The 15,472-nt window shown below is 36.3% G+C and overlaps 1 protein-coding gene across 1 annotated transcript in view; it reads right to left on the reverse strand.

The window, feature by feature from the left end:
* The window catches only part of LOC109098722 (serine/threonine-protein kinase PAK 1-like), a 49,546-nt gene extending 37,095 nt beyond the window's left edge, over nt 1-12,451 (reverse strand). The window contains 1 exon segment of the mRNA XM_042744634.1: nt 12,214-12,451. The gene's annotated coding sequence lies outside the window, so the exon portion shown is untranslated.
* Between the last annotated feature and the right edge of the window lie 3,021 nt (nt 12,452-15,472).

Genomic DNA, 15,472 nt, shown 5'->3' on the forward strand with positions numbered 1-15,472 from the left:
TCAGTCCTGTGCAGGTGATTTCAGGTTTTACTGTTCATTTGGGAGCATTTAGTCCTCTTATTGTAGACAAAACCTGATCACAAAAACGACAGCGGCTCCTGTGCACGCACAAAAACACACAATGAGGTTTATTCCAAAGACAGCAAAGTGATCATCACGTTACGAGCTCTTATGGGAGACACGTCAGCTAAAAGTAAGTCCCATCGCTGTAGTTATGCCGCATGTATCCCAGACTGCCTTGCGCTCAACCTTCCGCTCAGAGCCAACTAAAAGTCTCTGTTTTCTCTCGAAGGGCCCGTCAAAGAGCTGTAATCTCATGACATCATGTGCAAAACATTCCTTGTCCCACCCTTGGATTCCTTTGGATTCCCAAAACTAGATCAAGTGGCAAATGCACACAGAAACATCACCGTATGATGCTAAATTATTTGTGACCTGTTTTAATGATCCACCAGGTGAAAATCTGAACATCTGATCACTTCATAAATTACCTCATACTTAATAGTAATACTTGCCTTTGCAAACACGGTTAATTTCATTTTTACTCAAATAAATGAATAAATATAAAAAATAAATAATATGTATAAATGTATAAATATTGTGTATATGTATTGCATAAATGTATAAATATTAAATAAAAAAATTATTAAATAAATTTAAAAAATGGAATATTTAAAAATAAATTTCATTTAATTTAAAAAAAAAAATTATATATATATATATATATATATATATATAAAAGAAAATAAATGTATAACAAAAATAAATAAAATGTTTAAATATGTAAAGAAAAAAATTTTTTTCAAAAGCAAGCTGTCTATGAACTTTGAGGTGTGTTTTAGGAGCTTGAGAGAGATTTTAGGAGTGAAATGAGAACAATGCATAGCCTGTGGTAGAATAGGCCTTTCTATTATTCATCAAAGCCCCACTGACTCGACTCCACCTCTGCTGCTTTACAAGACGCACACAGGTATCAGGTATAGCCCTGAAAGCAGAGAAACAGACCAAAGACAGACAAAGAAACACAAAACATTTTTGTGCAACCTAGTATGAAACTGTTTAAACCAAACCATTCACAATGATTTTTGAAGTTTCCATAAAAATATATTCATAGGTTTTTATTACTGCTATGCACATTTATACTTGTGCATTTAAATGAAGATGATTAAATATCATTCTTTCTGTCAGCCTAAATGATAATAGATAAAACAGACTGAATTTTCAGTTATTCTTTCACTAGCCAAGTGCTAATCAAGTAAATTCATTGTTGGTGAGTATGAAACTCTCAAGTTGTCCGTTAAGATTTTTAATTATTGCTACTAATTCCTGAGAGCGCAATATGGTTTCACAAAGAATGTGCTGTAATTATAAAAATGTTTGTTTGTTTTTTGAGTATTGATAACAACAATAATATTAATGTATTTGATCTCAAACCCAAAGTGCTAAAATACAAGAAATATACATATAAATAGAAGACAATAAATAATAATAATAATAAATAACAATAAATCGGAGCGTTCGATCGAATGTATAGGTGCATCTCAATAAATTAGAATGTCGTGGAAAAGTTCATTTATTTCAGTAATTCAACTCAAATTGTGAAATTCGTGCATTAAATAAATTCAATGCACACAGACTGAAGTAGTTTAAGTCTTTGGTTCTTTTAATTGTGATGATTTTGGCCCACATTTAACAAAAACCCACCAATTCACTATCTCAACAAATTAGAATACCAAAAAAAATAAAAAACATTTTTAGTGAATTGTTGGCCTTCTGGAAAGTATGTTCATTTACTGTACATGTACTCAACACTTGGTAGGGGCTCCTTTTGCTTTAATTACTGCTTCAATTCGGCGTGGCATGGAGGTGATCAGTTTGTGGCACTGCTGAGGTGGTGTGGAAGCCCAGGTTTCTCTGACAGTGGCCTTCAGCTCATCTGCATTTTTTGGTCTCTTGTTTCTCATTATCCTCTTGACAATACCCCATAGATTCTCTCTGGGGCTCAGGTCTGGTGAGTTTGCTGGCCAGTCAAGCACACCAACACCATGGTCATTTAACCAACTTTTGGAGCTTTTGGCAGTGTGGGCAGGTGCCAAATCTTGCTGGAAAATGAAATCAGCATCTTCAAAAAGCTGGTCAGCAGAAGGAAGCATGAAGTGCTCCACAAATTTCTTGGTAAACGGGTGCAGTGACTCTGATTTTCAAAAAACACAATGGACCAACACCAGCAGATGACATTGCACCCCAAATCATCACAGGCTGTGGAAACTTAACACTGGACTTCAACCAACTTGGGCTATGAGCTTCTCCACCCTTCCTCCAGACTCTAGGACCTTGGTTTCCAAATGAAATACAAAACTTGCTCTCATCTGAAAAAGAGGGCGTTGGACCACTGGGCAACAGTCCAGTTCTTCTTCTCCTTAGCCCAGTTAAGACGCCTCAGGCGTGGCTTAACAAGAGGAATACAAAACTGTAGCCAAATTCCTTGACACGTCTGTGTGTGGTGGCTCTTGATGCCTTGACCCCAGCCTCAGTCCATTCCTTGTGAAGTCAAATTCTTGAATCCATTTTGCTTGACAATCCTCATAAGGCTGCGGTTCTCTCGGTTGGTTGTGCATCTTTTTCTTCTACACTTTTTCCTTCCACTCAACTTTCTGTTTGCATGCTTGGATACAGCACTCTGTGAACAGCCATCTTCTTTGGCAATGAATGTTTGTGGCTTACCCTCCTTGTGAAGGGTGTCAATGATTGTCTTCTGGACAGCTGTCAGATCAGCAGTCTTCCCCATGATTGTGTAGCCTAGTGAACCAAACTGAGAGACCATTTTAAAGACTCAGGAAACCTTTGCATTTGTTTTGAGTTGATTAGCTGATTGGCATGTCACCATATTCTAATTTGTTGAGATAGTGAATGGTGGGTTTTTGTTAAATGTGAGCCCAAATCATCACAATTAAAAGAACCAAAGACTTAAACTTCTTCAGTCTGTGTGCATTGAATTTATTTAATACACGGGTTTCATAATTTGAGTTGAATTACTGAAATAAATGAACTTTTCCACAACATTCTAATTTATTGAGATGTTCCCGTAAAAACGGCTTCAGAGGTCTGCAGATGGAGGATTTTACATATAAAGAGCTCCAGACAGGCTATCCCACAATGCACTGGGCAGGCTCCATCACTTTTAAGTGGATAAGCATGAGTGTGTGAGTACGGTGCGGACTGCAGGGAATGCTGGGTGTGCGAGTGATGGATGGGCATTTGACTGAAGAATGATCTGGCACGGACTAACAGATTTCCCACCAATCATAGTTGGAGAAAAGCACGTCAGCCCCAAAATATCTCCAAAGGCACATGCACACCTGCTGCCGGCTCAACCAAACATGCACTCAATTCAAACTGGCAGAGATGAGAGAACTGGCTCTATAACAGCTCTACAGAACAATACTCAAGCATTTACCTGCTTACAGACCATCAATAATGTGCATAAACCTCTGAGCCAAACTATGATTTCAGACGGCTGGAAGATTTCAGCAGGGTTTTTATGGCTGAGACTAGCAGGTGAACAAGGTGTGGTTTATATAACTCTCACACGGCCAATGAAAGCCGAGGGGAGATGGCAGGCCTGCCGATGACTTCAGCACACAATCCCCTTCTATTATATGATAACCATAAAGTGCAGAGCAGCGAGGGAGAAACCCGGGTGTGATCTTACACTCTGAAAGAGAGAGAGAGAGAAATACGAGACAATGGTAAGAGCCGGATCTGCGTGACACCTTTAAGTTGAGTCTGACAGACCGAGCTGTGATGCTCACGGGAGAAAGTCCAGAGGGTCCACACACACACACACACACACACACACACGTTGGGTTTCCATGATTTATTGGGAGATTCCATAGGCGTACTGGTTTTTCTGCTGTACAAACTGTATTTTCTATCCCCCTACACCTAAACCTACTCCTTACAGAAAACTTTCTGCATTTTTAGATTTTTAAAACACTTCATTCTGTATGATTTATAAGCTTGTTACCTCACGGGAACCAAAAAAAATGTCCCCACAAGGACAAGGATTTCAGATATTGTCATCCACACATTCAGACATCTAAATGAAGAGATACCAGATTATATACTATTGCTTTTATAAATAAATACTGGTGAATGAATGAATGGATGAATGATGCACTGGGAACTTATTTTGCTTTAAAAAGAAATATATAAACAAACAAACAAACAAATAAATACTTTTAGGGAAAAAAACCTAATATACCATATGCTTGTTTTGTTTTTATAAATAAATAAAAAATGCTGATGTACCATATGCTTATATTGATTTTATAAATAAATACATAAAATAAAATCACTACTGATATGCCATACTTATATCACATTTAAATAAAAAAACATGTGATGTGTCCTATATTTTACTTTTATAAATAAATAAAAATAGATAAATAGATATACAAAATCTACTGATATACTGTACACTTATAATTCTTTTATATATGAATAAATAAAAATACTTTTAGATAAACGAAAACTGATATACCCATATACTTTTTACTTTTATAAAAAAAAAAAAAAAAAAAAAAAAATCGATGCACCCTAAACTTACATGACTTATAAATAAAGCACTTCATACCACCATATATATAAAATTTTATATATATAAAATGTATGTGTGTGTGTGTGTATTAAGAATAAATAACATTCACAACTTTTTATAAATAAAAAAATAATGAAATAAAGATTTACAATTTTAAAAAAAAAGTCAATAGTATGAAGTCCACTAAATCCAAACAAATTTAAAGGGGCTCACAACAGTCACACACACACTTACATATGCGTGCACACACACACACACAGTTCTTCTGTAAATGAGGGGAATCCGTGACGCAGCTGTCTCCATCCACCAGCTGTCCAGCTCCTCCCTCATGAAGCCCAATACTCAGAGGTGGCCATCGCCATGACAACCTGCTGAATAATGCACGCCTGCACGGCATGCTGGGAGTTTAGCACTCCAGCAGAGCACACACATAATGCTCTGTCTTCACTCTTCAAAGAGCATCTATTTTACACATTCTCAGCCTGAAGTTCACTTAAGTTTCTTTCACCATAAAAACCCTGATCGTTACCACACTTTCTCCAATCCACGGCTATATTTGTCATGTTTTCCAGGAAAAGAAATTACCTGAACATCCTTAAAAATCATTCATCTTGAATATCTGCCAATGCAATAAAGCAAAACACAATTGCATTTAAGACACAATCCCAGGTTTGCATCTCAGGAATTGTCTTTCTATTCGAAAAAAGGACCATAAGTGCTTTTGTAAACATCAATATGCAAATGTGCTGTGCTGTGATTGGCTGATCTGCACATAGCGCAGTATATCAGACATCAAAGATGCGCAGGCATTGCAGTAAGAGGCTCTTGTTTCCCGCTCGATCCTCTGATCTGTTCCAGTCTTTGTTTTGCAAGTCAGTTGAGGTGAACGGGTATAAATAAACAATGAAGTCTTCCTGATAATAAATCCTTGCTTTATAATTACAGCATTAAGCAGCATCTTGAGTCTAATCATGAGAGCTGACAAACCCGTTCTGTTAACATGCAGCAGAGCTTCCTCAAACTGAAGTCTGTCATTCAGCTCACGCAGACCATGCTAAACCCTACAGTCTTCAAGCAAGGCTCTGAGACGTCTTTATCCTTAAATAGCCCTCCAATTAAACATTTTGGGACATTTAACCCATGTTTCATATCTTTGAGGTATTCCGTATACTATAGTGTGCTCCAGACAAATTTTTTTTTTTTGTAGATATTAATTTGACTATTAAAAAATGTATCAGTTTCCATTATAATATTGGGCAGCACAACAGTTTTCAACATTGATAATAATCAGAAATGTTTCCTGAGCAGCAAATCAGCATATTAGAATGATTTCTGAAGATCATGTTACACTGAAGACTAGAGTAATGATGCTGAAAATTCAGCTTTGCATCACAGGAATAAATTACATTTTAAAATGTATTCAAAAAGAAAATTACTGATTTTACAGTATTCTTGATCAAATAAATGCAGCCTTAGTGAATAAATCTTACTAGCCCAAACATTTGAATGATACTAAATATTTAAGAAATATAATAAATAGTTTATGTATATATTTTTTGTAAAGTAATGGTGTAATCATGTCCTAGTTTCCTGTTTTAATATGCTAAACCATTTAATGGGATCTTTAAAACATTTTTGATCCTCACAACTCAGTAATATCTTTGCTTTATGTCGTCACTTAATCAACCACCTGATATTTTACAAGCTTAAATGTTCACTAATAACCATTATGAGTAATATTTGCATGTGCATGTAGGAATAAAACTATAAACACACATTTAATCTTAACAGGAAGTTAACTTGTGAAAATCAACAAATGAACTGTGAGAATTGTGGGCCCTTTCTGAACGTTGCATGCTATTGGATGAATTTTGCATGTGGACTCTTTTATAGTTCTTAGTCATATCAGAGTGGGTGGTGTGGTGGATGTTTTATGGTTCATGCTGTGGGGGAGTTAAAATAAAGTTCATAAAGGATTCAGCTGGAATATGAGTGATGACTGAATACAGTCATGTCTAAAATAAGAAAAAGGAAGCTTATTAAATTAGTAATTAACATAGAGACAGAGTTTCAAGGAACTCAAGATGGTGATGAACTTTCCTGAAGTCTCTGCCATGCGCTGGTCAAGAGTGAATCAGACTCATGAGACCCATCCAGGTATTTTCCATTCCAAACAATGAATGTCACCTATGATGACTTAAAATGCCATCCACTTTGGTAGATCACTAAGTATTCCTTCTTAAAGGAAAAGTTCACACAAAAAAAAATGTATGCAGCATTTGCTGTTCATTTACTCAACCTCAGGCCATCTAGATGTAGGCCTAGGTGACTTTTTTCATCAGCAGAACAGTAAAGAAGATTTTTCGCTAAAACCGTACTCCTTGGTGACTCATATAATGCAAGTCAGTGGCTACCGTGACTGTGAGTAAAAAAATCAAGTCAACGAACATGTGGCTCCTGACGGCACATTAAGGTCTTATGAAGCGAAACGATCATTCTGTGCAAGAAACTGAATGTTATTTACAAGCATTATTACCTGAAATCCAGAGCCTCAGGCGAATGGTCCGGAGTGATGTCCGGTTCACAAATGAATCATTCTTTTGAACCGGTTCTTTTTAGTGATCTAGATGAATCAGTTCACCAAATCGGACTGAAACAGTTTGTGGCTCAAGCAGCACAGATCTACAAGTTACTCAATCAAACCTCACTTTCAGATGTGTGACAGTCACTCCGACTCGAAATGAGTCAATATATCTGATCCTATGATGAATGAACTCATTCAGTGCTCCAGTTCCTCCAGCAGTCACTGAACTGAGGAAACTTGAATGAAGGGGTGAAATTAATGTTTTATGGTTTCTCATGGTTTATGTGAAAAGATGAACACTAGTTTACTCACTTTATATTTTTTAGACATGAAAAACATTGACGTTTCACATCATTTCTGGGTGCAATAATAATATAATTGCGTATATATTACATCATTGCGTGGCAATGTAAACAAACTAGTGAATTGAACCAGTTTATTGAAACAAACTGACCAAAAGAATCAGTTCAAGGAAAATAATCAGATTTACTCTGGATTACAGGTAATGGTGTAAATAATGTTCAGTTTCTATTGATTTGAACTAGTTTGTTGTATATAATTGTGAACCACGGGTATTAGTTTTGTATTCATATGCTTTTTTGACTCTCAAAAACAGGCAGCTGGTGATTTACATTTTATGAATCGCAAGGACCACTCTTTCAGCCAAAAATCTTCTTTACTTCTACTGAAGAAAAACAAGTCACCTACATCTTTGGATGGCATGAGGGTGAGTAAATTAACAGCAAATTTTCATTATTGGGTGAACTATCCCTTACAAGCAACATGAAGTGCATTAACTAATACAGTTGTAAGAGAGGATCAAAGTGGAAAACATGCAACATCTTTAACAAGGTACAGCTCATGACATAAATGAAGCTATGGAGTTCTGAGTGGTTTATAGCATGCTGCTAACTGGTGCACTTTTAAGGTGCTCTGGGTGGTTTCTGACCGTCCTGAGATCCATGTGACATACAGGCTGAGGGGGAGGAAGGCGAGGAAGAGGAAGAGTTGGGCTAAATGACGGGGGTTGGAACAGGAAAAGCGGACAGAAACGCTGCTGCTCATTTCTTCTGATCTCATTCGGGGCCTTGCGCTGAGACGATAACGTACAATGACAGGTATTGCATAACGATAAAAAAGCCAGGGAAAACTGGGCCACAGGAACGCAAAATCAAAACCCGCACGCATGCTGCAAACCCACTGAACCTTCAGAAGATACACAAACTGGATTTGCAGAAGCAAATTAGGTTATCCAATCCTGTTTCTGAACATTACATCCAGTTCTTCTTATACACATCCTGAGGAAAGACAATTCTCAGAATGCACAAAAAGTTTACTATGAACATACATAACATGAGCAAAGATTTCAATGCAATTATGAGATGCTTAAGACTTTGTTTTTGAACACCGATTAGGCATGGTTTATCTTTAAATGTGGGTGGAGCACGATGTTATTTTAGCTTAAGTTTTATAATCGTAGTACAATGAACCATTTTTAAAGATCAAGGGAAATTTGACTACTTATTATATGACACATTTAAGCGGTCACATGAAAATCGGCATCTGACCAGAGACACCAATGGAGCAAGATCAGACGCTCCACTGCCTCCCACACTCTTCCTGTGTGTGCTGATGCTTTTTCTTTAAGGACATGACCTTAAGATTAAACCCTTTTCATTCTGATCTCTGCAATGGTACAGAGTAGCTGCATTGTCCGCTGCTGTAACTGCTCCGCATTCTTGCTTCTGTTAGTAACACTCACAGAGAGACCAGGAGAAAGATATTCCCACATGCTTCCACTCACATCATTACCCTTTTTTTCTACTCTGCCATGGTTCTTCCATTATTTCTAGAAACAGATTATGAAAAGACCATCACAAGTATTGTACACTACTGTTCAAAGGGCTTTTTAAAAAATAGATTAACATTTTTCTTCAGCAAATATGCATTAAAATAAACAAAGGTGACAGTGAAGACATTTATTTATGTAACAAAAGATTTCTACTCCAAATAAATGCTGTTCTTTTGAACTTTCTTTCCATCAGTGAATACTGAAAATAAAAATGTATCACAGTTTCCACAAAAAAATATGAAGCAGTAGAACTGTTTTCTACATTGATAAAAATCAGAAATGTTTCTTGAGCAGCAAATCATCATATTAGAATGATTTCTGAAGATCATGTGACACTGAAGACTGGAGAAATGATGCTGAAAATCCAGCATTGCATCAGAGGAATAAATTACATTTCACAATATATTGAAACAGAAAACAGATATTTTATACTGAAATAATATTTCATAATTTTACTGTATTTTTTTCAAATAAATGCAGACTTGGTGAGCACAAAACTTCTTTCAAAAGCATTTAAAAATAGTAACTGTAAAACAGTAGTGTACTGCATATCCTAAATAACCAAGAAGGGGCATAAAAAGCATTTAAAGTAACTTGAAGGCTCATTTTTGGTTTTCACAACCATCTAGCATCACGATGATAAGTTTTGCATAGCCAACCGCATTTACATTTTCTTCAGAAGTCTAGTTTGCAATATACAATCCAATCTACTCTGCTGTTATACAGAAGTAATACTGCAAAAAACATTTGTGCATGCATGCACGCACAAATTCTGACGTGTGCAGTCTTAAAAATTTGCAATAGAAACATCCCAGTTTTATCCAGGTTTCATCTACAAGACCCCAGGTGTGTAAACTGACCTTTAAATGAAACATTTCCACATCATCCTTCCACCATAAAATGCGAGATTCCCTGAGAGATGCATTATGTGCCCTAAAAACCAAAGACAGACAAGGCACATGTACCGAAAGCACATGTGGAGGGTGTGTGAGGGGGTGGTTGGGTTTTTGTCCCATGTTTTGGGATGATAAGCAGAGTGTTACTGAAACCATATGGTGATGTGTGGCCCAAGGGTGTGCTTACTTCACAATCACCGACCCCCACTTCACTCTGACAGCACAAACCCCCAATAAATGAATCTGATTGCCATCTAAATACAGATCCGCAGACCTGCATGCACCTTTAAACAATTAGAGACCCACGTGCAAAAATGCTTACACCACACCTAGACCAAATTAGACTGATAAGCGTTTCAAAAAACATGCAACACAATGACGCAATCTCACTGCTAAAAATACCTTTGAACGATGACGACAATGTTGTGAGAATGAAAACCCTCCACAAACTAGATCGGAGACTGATTGAAAGCCACTTGGTTGGTACAGAAGTGAAAGATTGCAGAAGTGATGCATTAGAGCCGTCTGTCGTTTCCTCGTTACCTTTTAAGCGCATGTGTGAGGTATGTTCTGCAGGCCATTTACAGATATCAGAGCCTGGTGCAATATCCCGGAAGAAACGCGCTTGACTTAACTGGTTTAAGGATTTTGCTGATACATGTGACCCAAATCAGTCCAAAGCGAACTGAAGCACTGCCCGCTGCTTTTATCTTACACTTACACTATCATCTAGACTACAGCACGTCACACAGATCCACCATCTGTAATGAAAACACATTAACAACAGCACTGCAATAAAACCACACGAATAACCCTAAAGACTTCATTCTGAATTTATGCTTCTTAATACACACACTTGTAAAAGCTTCAGAATATTAAGAGCCTACATGTTTTATTTTCATTATATTCCATGCAAAAGAAGCCAGACGCACTCTGTAGCCCAATTTGGTTCAACCACTGAAAAGGTTCGAAAATCCCGAAGGAATGCTAATGCTATTTAGATCACAATCAAAGGATCCAATAAGAACCAAACACCCTGGAAAACCTGAATTTCCCAATGTCAGTTCATCCAGTCGAACTGAATATTTTTCGATTCTTGGCTGATCTTTTCCAAAATATAATGCAATGTCCATTAGCAATCCTGTATTATTTTTGACTATGGATTTCTCATTGGTCCAGTCTGAACACAAGGACAGTCAAGAACTGCTTTACACGCCCAGCAGTGTAAATAGTGAATTTTTACACTGTTGGGGAACTGTTAAGTAATATTTTAACATTTAAATCTATGTATTTTGCAGATGCTGTTATCCAAAAAACATAAGCAGTTCATCAAGGAGCCAACAATATTCATAATGTCGTAAATAAATTTGTAAACCACTCCAAAAATGGAAACACACAATAATAGATGCATGCATGATGATGATGATAATAATAAATAAAACTACTAATAAAAATAATCAATTGTGCAGGTTTTATATGTAATATTCATTATTAACATATATATCGAATATATTTTATATTTAAATAGCTAAATGAAATAGTCCTCTAAATACATATTATATAATTGACAAATAAAACATTTTAAATATATTTTACATTTATAAAATTAAATAATAAGAATAAATATTATCACTAGTATTACCATTAATATTAAACTAATAACAATAGTAAATAATAGTAATAAAAACTATTAATATGGCATTAATATGACAGATTTTATTATTTGTCAAATAAAACTAAATACAAGTATTACATAGACATTAATAACGTTATTATTGAAAAAAACGATAATGTACTACTACTAATAGGCTAATAATAGAATACATGCCACATTTATATATTAATATGTATTATTGTTTTATTAAACATTTACATCACTGCAATTGTTTCAATATAACATTACACATGGTGAATATCAGGAATGTTACACAAAGATGGATGTCATTGTTATGATCATCAAACACGCATATCTTTGGATGTTGTTAGATTGAACAGAAAGCGATCATACCTTGTGTTGGAGGCACATGTAACTCAGACGCTGTTATTTGATCTCAAAACACATAAACGCGAAGAAGAATCTCTATAATCAGAGCGATTCCTGCTGATAAAGCCACATCCACATCCGAGTGCTGTCTATGATGATGAATAAGCAGCTCTCCCTCTGTCTGCTCTCCACAGACACGCGCCCCACGCCAGCCAGTGCGTCTCCGCGTCACGCGAGACCCCGCTGAACGCGACTGCGGCGCGTCACAGCGGTAAAGAGCAGGCGGCACGCACTCACCTCTGTCCAAAGACGCGAATGTGGTTTCCCCGGGCAGACTCTCCCTCTCTCTGTCACGCATTCAGCGGCTCTCCGCGCTCATCAGCTCCAGTGTTCTCCGCTCCGTCAGTCTGTCGCGCCGCTGCTGCTGTAGAGACGCACACTAACCTGCTGCGCGAAGCGCCGCCCACGCGCGATCCCACTGGACACAGCTCCCCACGCAGCGCTGCGCGCACGAGACGCGTCACCTGCGCCAGTGGAGGAGGAACATGCAATATTAAAGACACCACATCTCATCATACTACCTTAGAAAGTATCTGCCTTAGAAATAACAGGGATGCGGCCTAGACACAGACAGACAAAGGATATATTATATATACAGTATTATTGTGAAATATTATTACAGAATTGTTTGTTGTCTACACACACATACACACACACACACACACACACACACACACACACACACAAATATATATATTGTGTGTGTGTGTGTGTGTGTGTGTGTGTGTGTGTGTGTGTGTGTGTGTGTGTGTGTGTGTGTGTGTGTGTGTGTGTGTGTGTGTGTGTTTGCAGACAACAAACAATTCTGTAATAATATCTCACAATAATCCTGTTTTACTGTAGTTTTAACACTGACAGTGTTAATATGTATTAAATTACCATGAACTTAGTAATTTTATCAGATAAAAATGATAACAAATATGTGTATGTGTGTGTGTGTGTGTGTGTGTGTTAATATATAGATTACTAGGTTCATCTCTAATGATGTCATGGAAACTCCATTACTAAGTATCTCAGCGCCCTCTGCAGGTGATTATCAGATAACAGAGAAGGGGTGCGTTCAGTCCCGACAAAACCGGTGCAAAACGTTTTTTAAACGGAAACGGTGGTGCGTTGAACACTATGTTCTGATGATGCAAGAGTTGCAACTATGGCTGCTGAGAAGGCCATTTTTTGAGTCCTTTTTGAAGAATTTTCGAAGCCTGGTGTGATCGGTATAAATACGTGTTTAATACTGCAAAATAGGCTCGATGTTACAATCCCTGCCCTAGCCATCCAGAATAAAAGAGAACATCCCAATCAAGTGAAGGGATTTGTGGAAACTGTGGTTCCTAATTATTGTGATCCAACATTTGCCTCGCAAACATTTCAGGTGAAGAATAATCCATTTCTTACCTCCGAGACTGTGTTGCGATTATTATTTTTATTGTGAGTATGCTTATCATTATTGCTGATCACTGTTGTTGTGCTGTGTTATTGTAATATTTACCATTATATAATCAGAGGAGTATAGAAAAGTGTATGAAAGTGTCACTCCACAATATAGCAAAATAGATAAGTCTAGTATTTTTATGTTACATTAATCAGTGTGTAGCACACCTTTCTAAGGAAAGGATATGGATCAGAAGACATTGCAATTACTAAATGTCATTTAGACAGACTTAAAGAAGTTCCAGATCTATAATTGTGCTCTTATTATTTTTGTTATTTTGGCTTTAATGTAAATAAACGTGCAAACAATATACATCCTCTTGTGAATTTATTTTGATGTTAATTAGGCTACATTGTACGAGCTGTCTCTTTAACACCGTGTGGTTTATATACGTGTTGCTGCTGACTGGGCTGACATTTTTGACCCACAAGAGAAAACGAATCTCAAACCCCGTTGCACACCGTTTCCAGGAAACATGTCGTTCAAACCAGAAACCGTAGCAAAACGGTGCACACCGGTTTGAGCTTTGAACGTGCCACTGTTAAAGGTGATGAAGCACCTGTAAATGTTTAATAACTGCTTTGTTTGTTTTTATCATTAGGGATAATATATACAATATTTCATCAAAATAGCTAAATTAACTATTTAGATTTTTGATTCTATTAGTCAGAAGTCCGAGCTTTATTAAGTATGTTTACACAAACACAAGGAATTTGACTTGAGACAGGAGCTTACAGTGCAGAAGAAAGTACAGACATAGTGCAACATACATGATAGTGCAGACATACCTAGGAATAACTTGGTAGAAATCGAATATAACACTAATATAAGAAAACTGAAAATTAAATAATGCACTATATACAGAAGTAGAAATATAGGGAAAACGTAATTGTTTAAATGAATGTACATATGTTATTTTCAAGTGTGTAAGTTTACAAATGTACAATTTTCAGATTCTATGTATAAATATGTCAGCTGTGTTGATCAGTGTATAGTTATAATGTTTTTATTTTCAGGCTGAATATAGCCCGCGGGAAAAGCTGTCCTTGTGCCTGGCTGTTCTGGCCAGAAGGCAACATTTTGAAGAGAGATTTATGCACATTATATTTATTTTGATTTAGTAGATATTATGTGCATGCACATCTGTTTACATATCATATTAAATACATTTCCTCTTTGACTTTTGATACTAGAATGAGCTTTTTGGTTTTGGCCAGATCACCTTGACTCATAAGAATAGTGACTCATAGTGACTTGCAATATTCAGGATTTACTGTCTCTCCACCATCATCACTCTGATGAGCCATGCATGGGTTAATTTTTATTATTAGTCCCACATTAGTTTGGGATTGTTCAAATATATTTAAATCTACTTACCTTATCTTATTATAAACAGTGTTGGTGAGTAACTAGTTACATGTAACGGAACTGTGTAATTTATTACAAAATAATCTGTTACTGTTGCTGAGAAAAATGTTTAATGAAATTACATTTACTTATAAAAAAATGTTAATGAATACAAAGAGGGTTACATCTGAATATTTTCACACACATACAGATATGATTGATTTATTTTCCAAATTGCATTGACTGCTTTAAAAAATGAGACACCAATGTTTCAGGAGTTTAGGACACAGAATACTCCATGTGCTTATTTAACTTTTTTATATATATGTTTGGGTTGATGTATATGCTTTATTTTTAAAGATCAGCTGTTCCCATCCGTTGTAGCTATACTAAGATTTGATTTCAAGTATGTTATCATAGCTATTAAAAGGTTTCTTGTTATGATTTTAAATCTGTATTTAACCTCAGAATGGTCTCAAGGTAAAAATAAGTGCTAAAGCCTGATTTTGTGGTGGCTGTGCTTTAAAATTAAATTATAAAAATCTTAATTCAAGTGATGAATCAGTGTTGAGTTCTACTGTAAGGTTAACCTGGCCTGCTTTAAAAGACTGAAAATTAATAACAGTTGAAAACATTTGCTAGAAATTTAGAAAAGTAATCAAATGTAATCAGTCACATTATTTTAAAGTAACTGAAATAGTTACACTACTTATTACA

Source organism: Cyprinus carpio, chromosome B18, assembly GCF_018340385.1.
Source record: "Cyprinus carpio isolate SPL01 chromosome B18, ASM1834038v1, whole genome shotgun sequence".
NCBI lineage: Eukaryota > Metazoa > Chordata > Actinopteri > Cypriniformes > Cyprinidae > Cyprinus > Cyprinus carpio.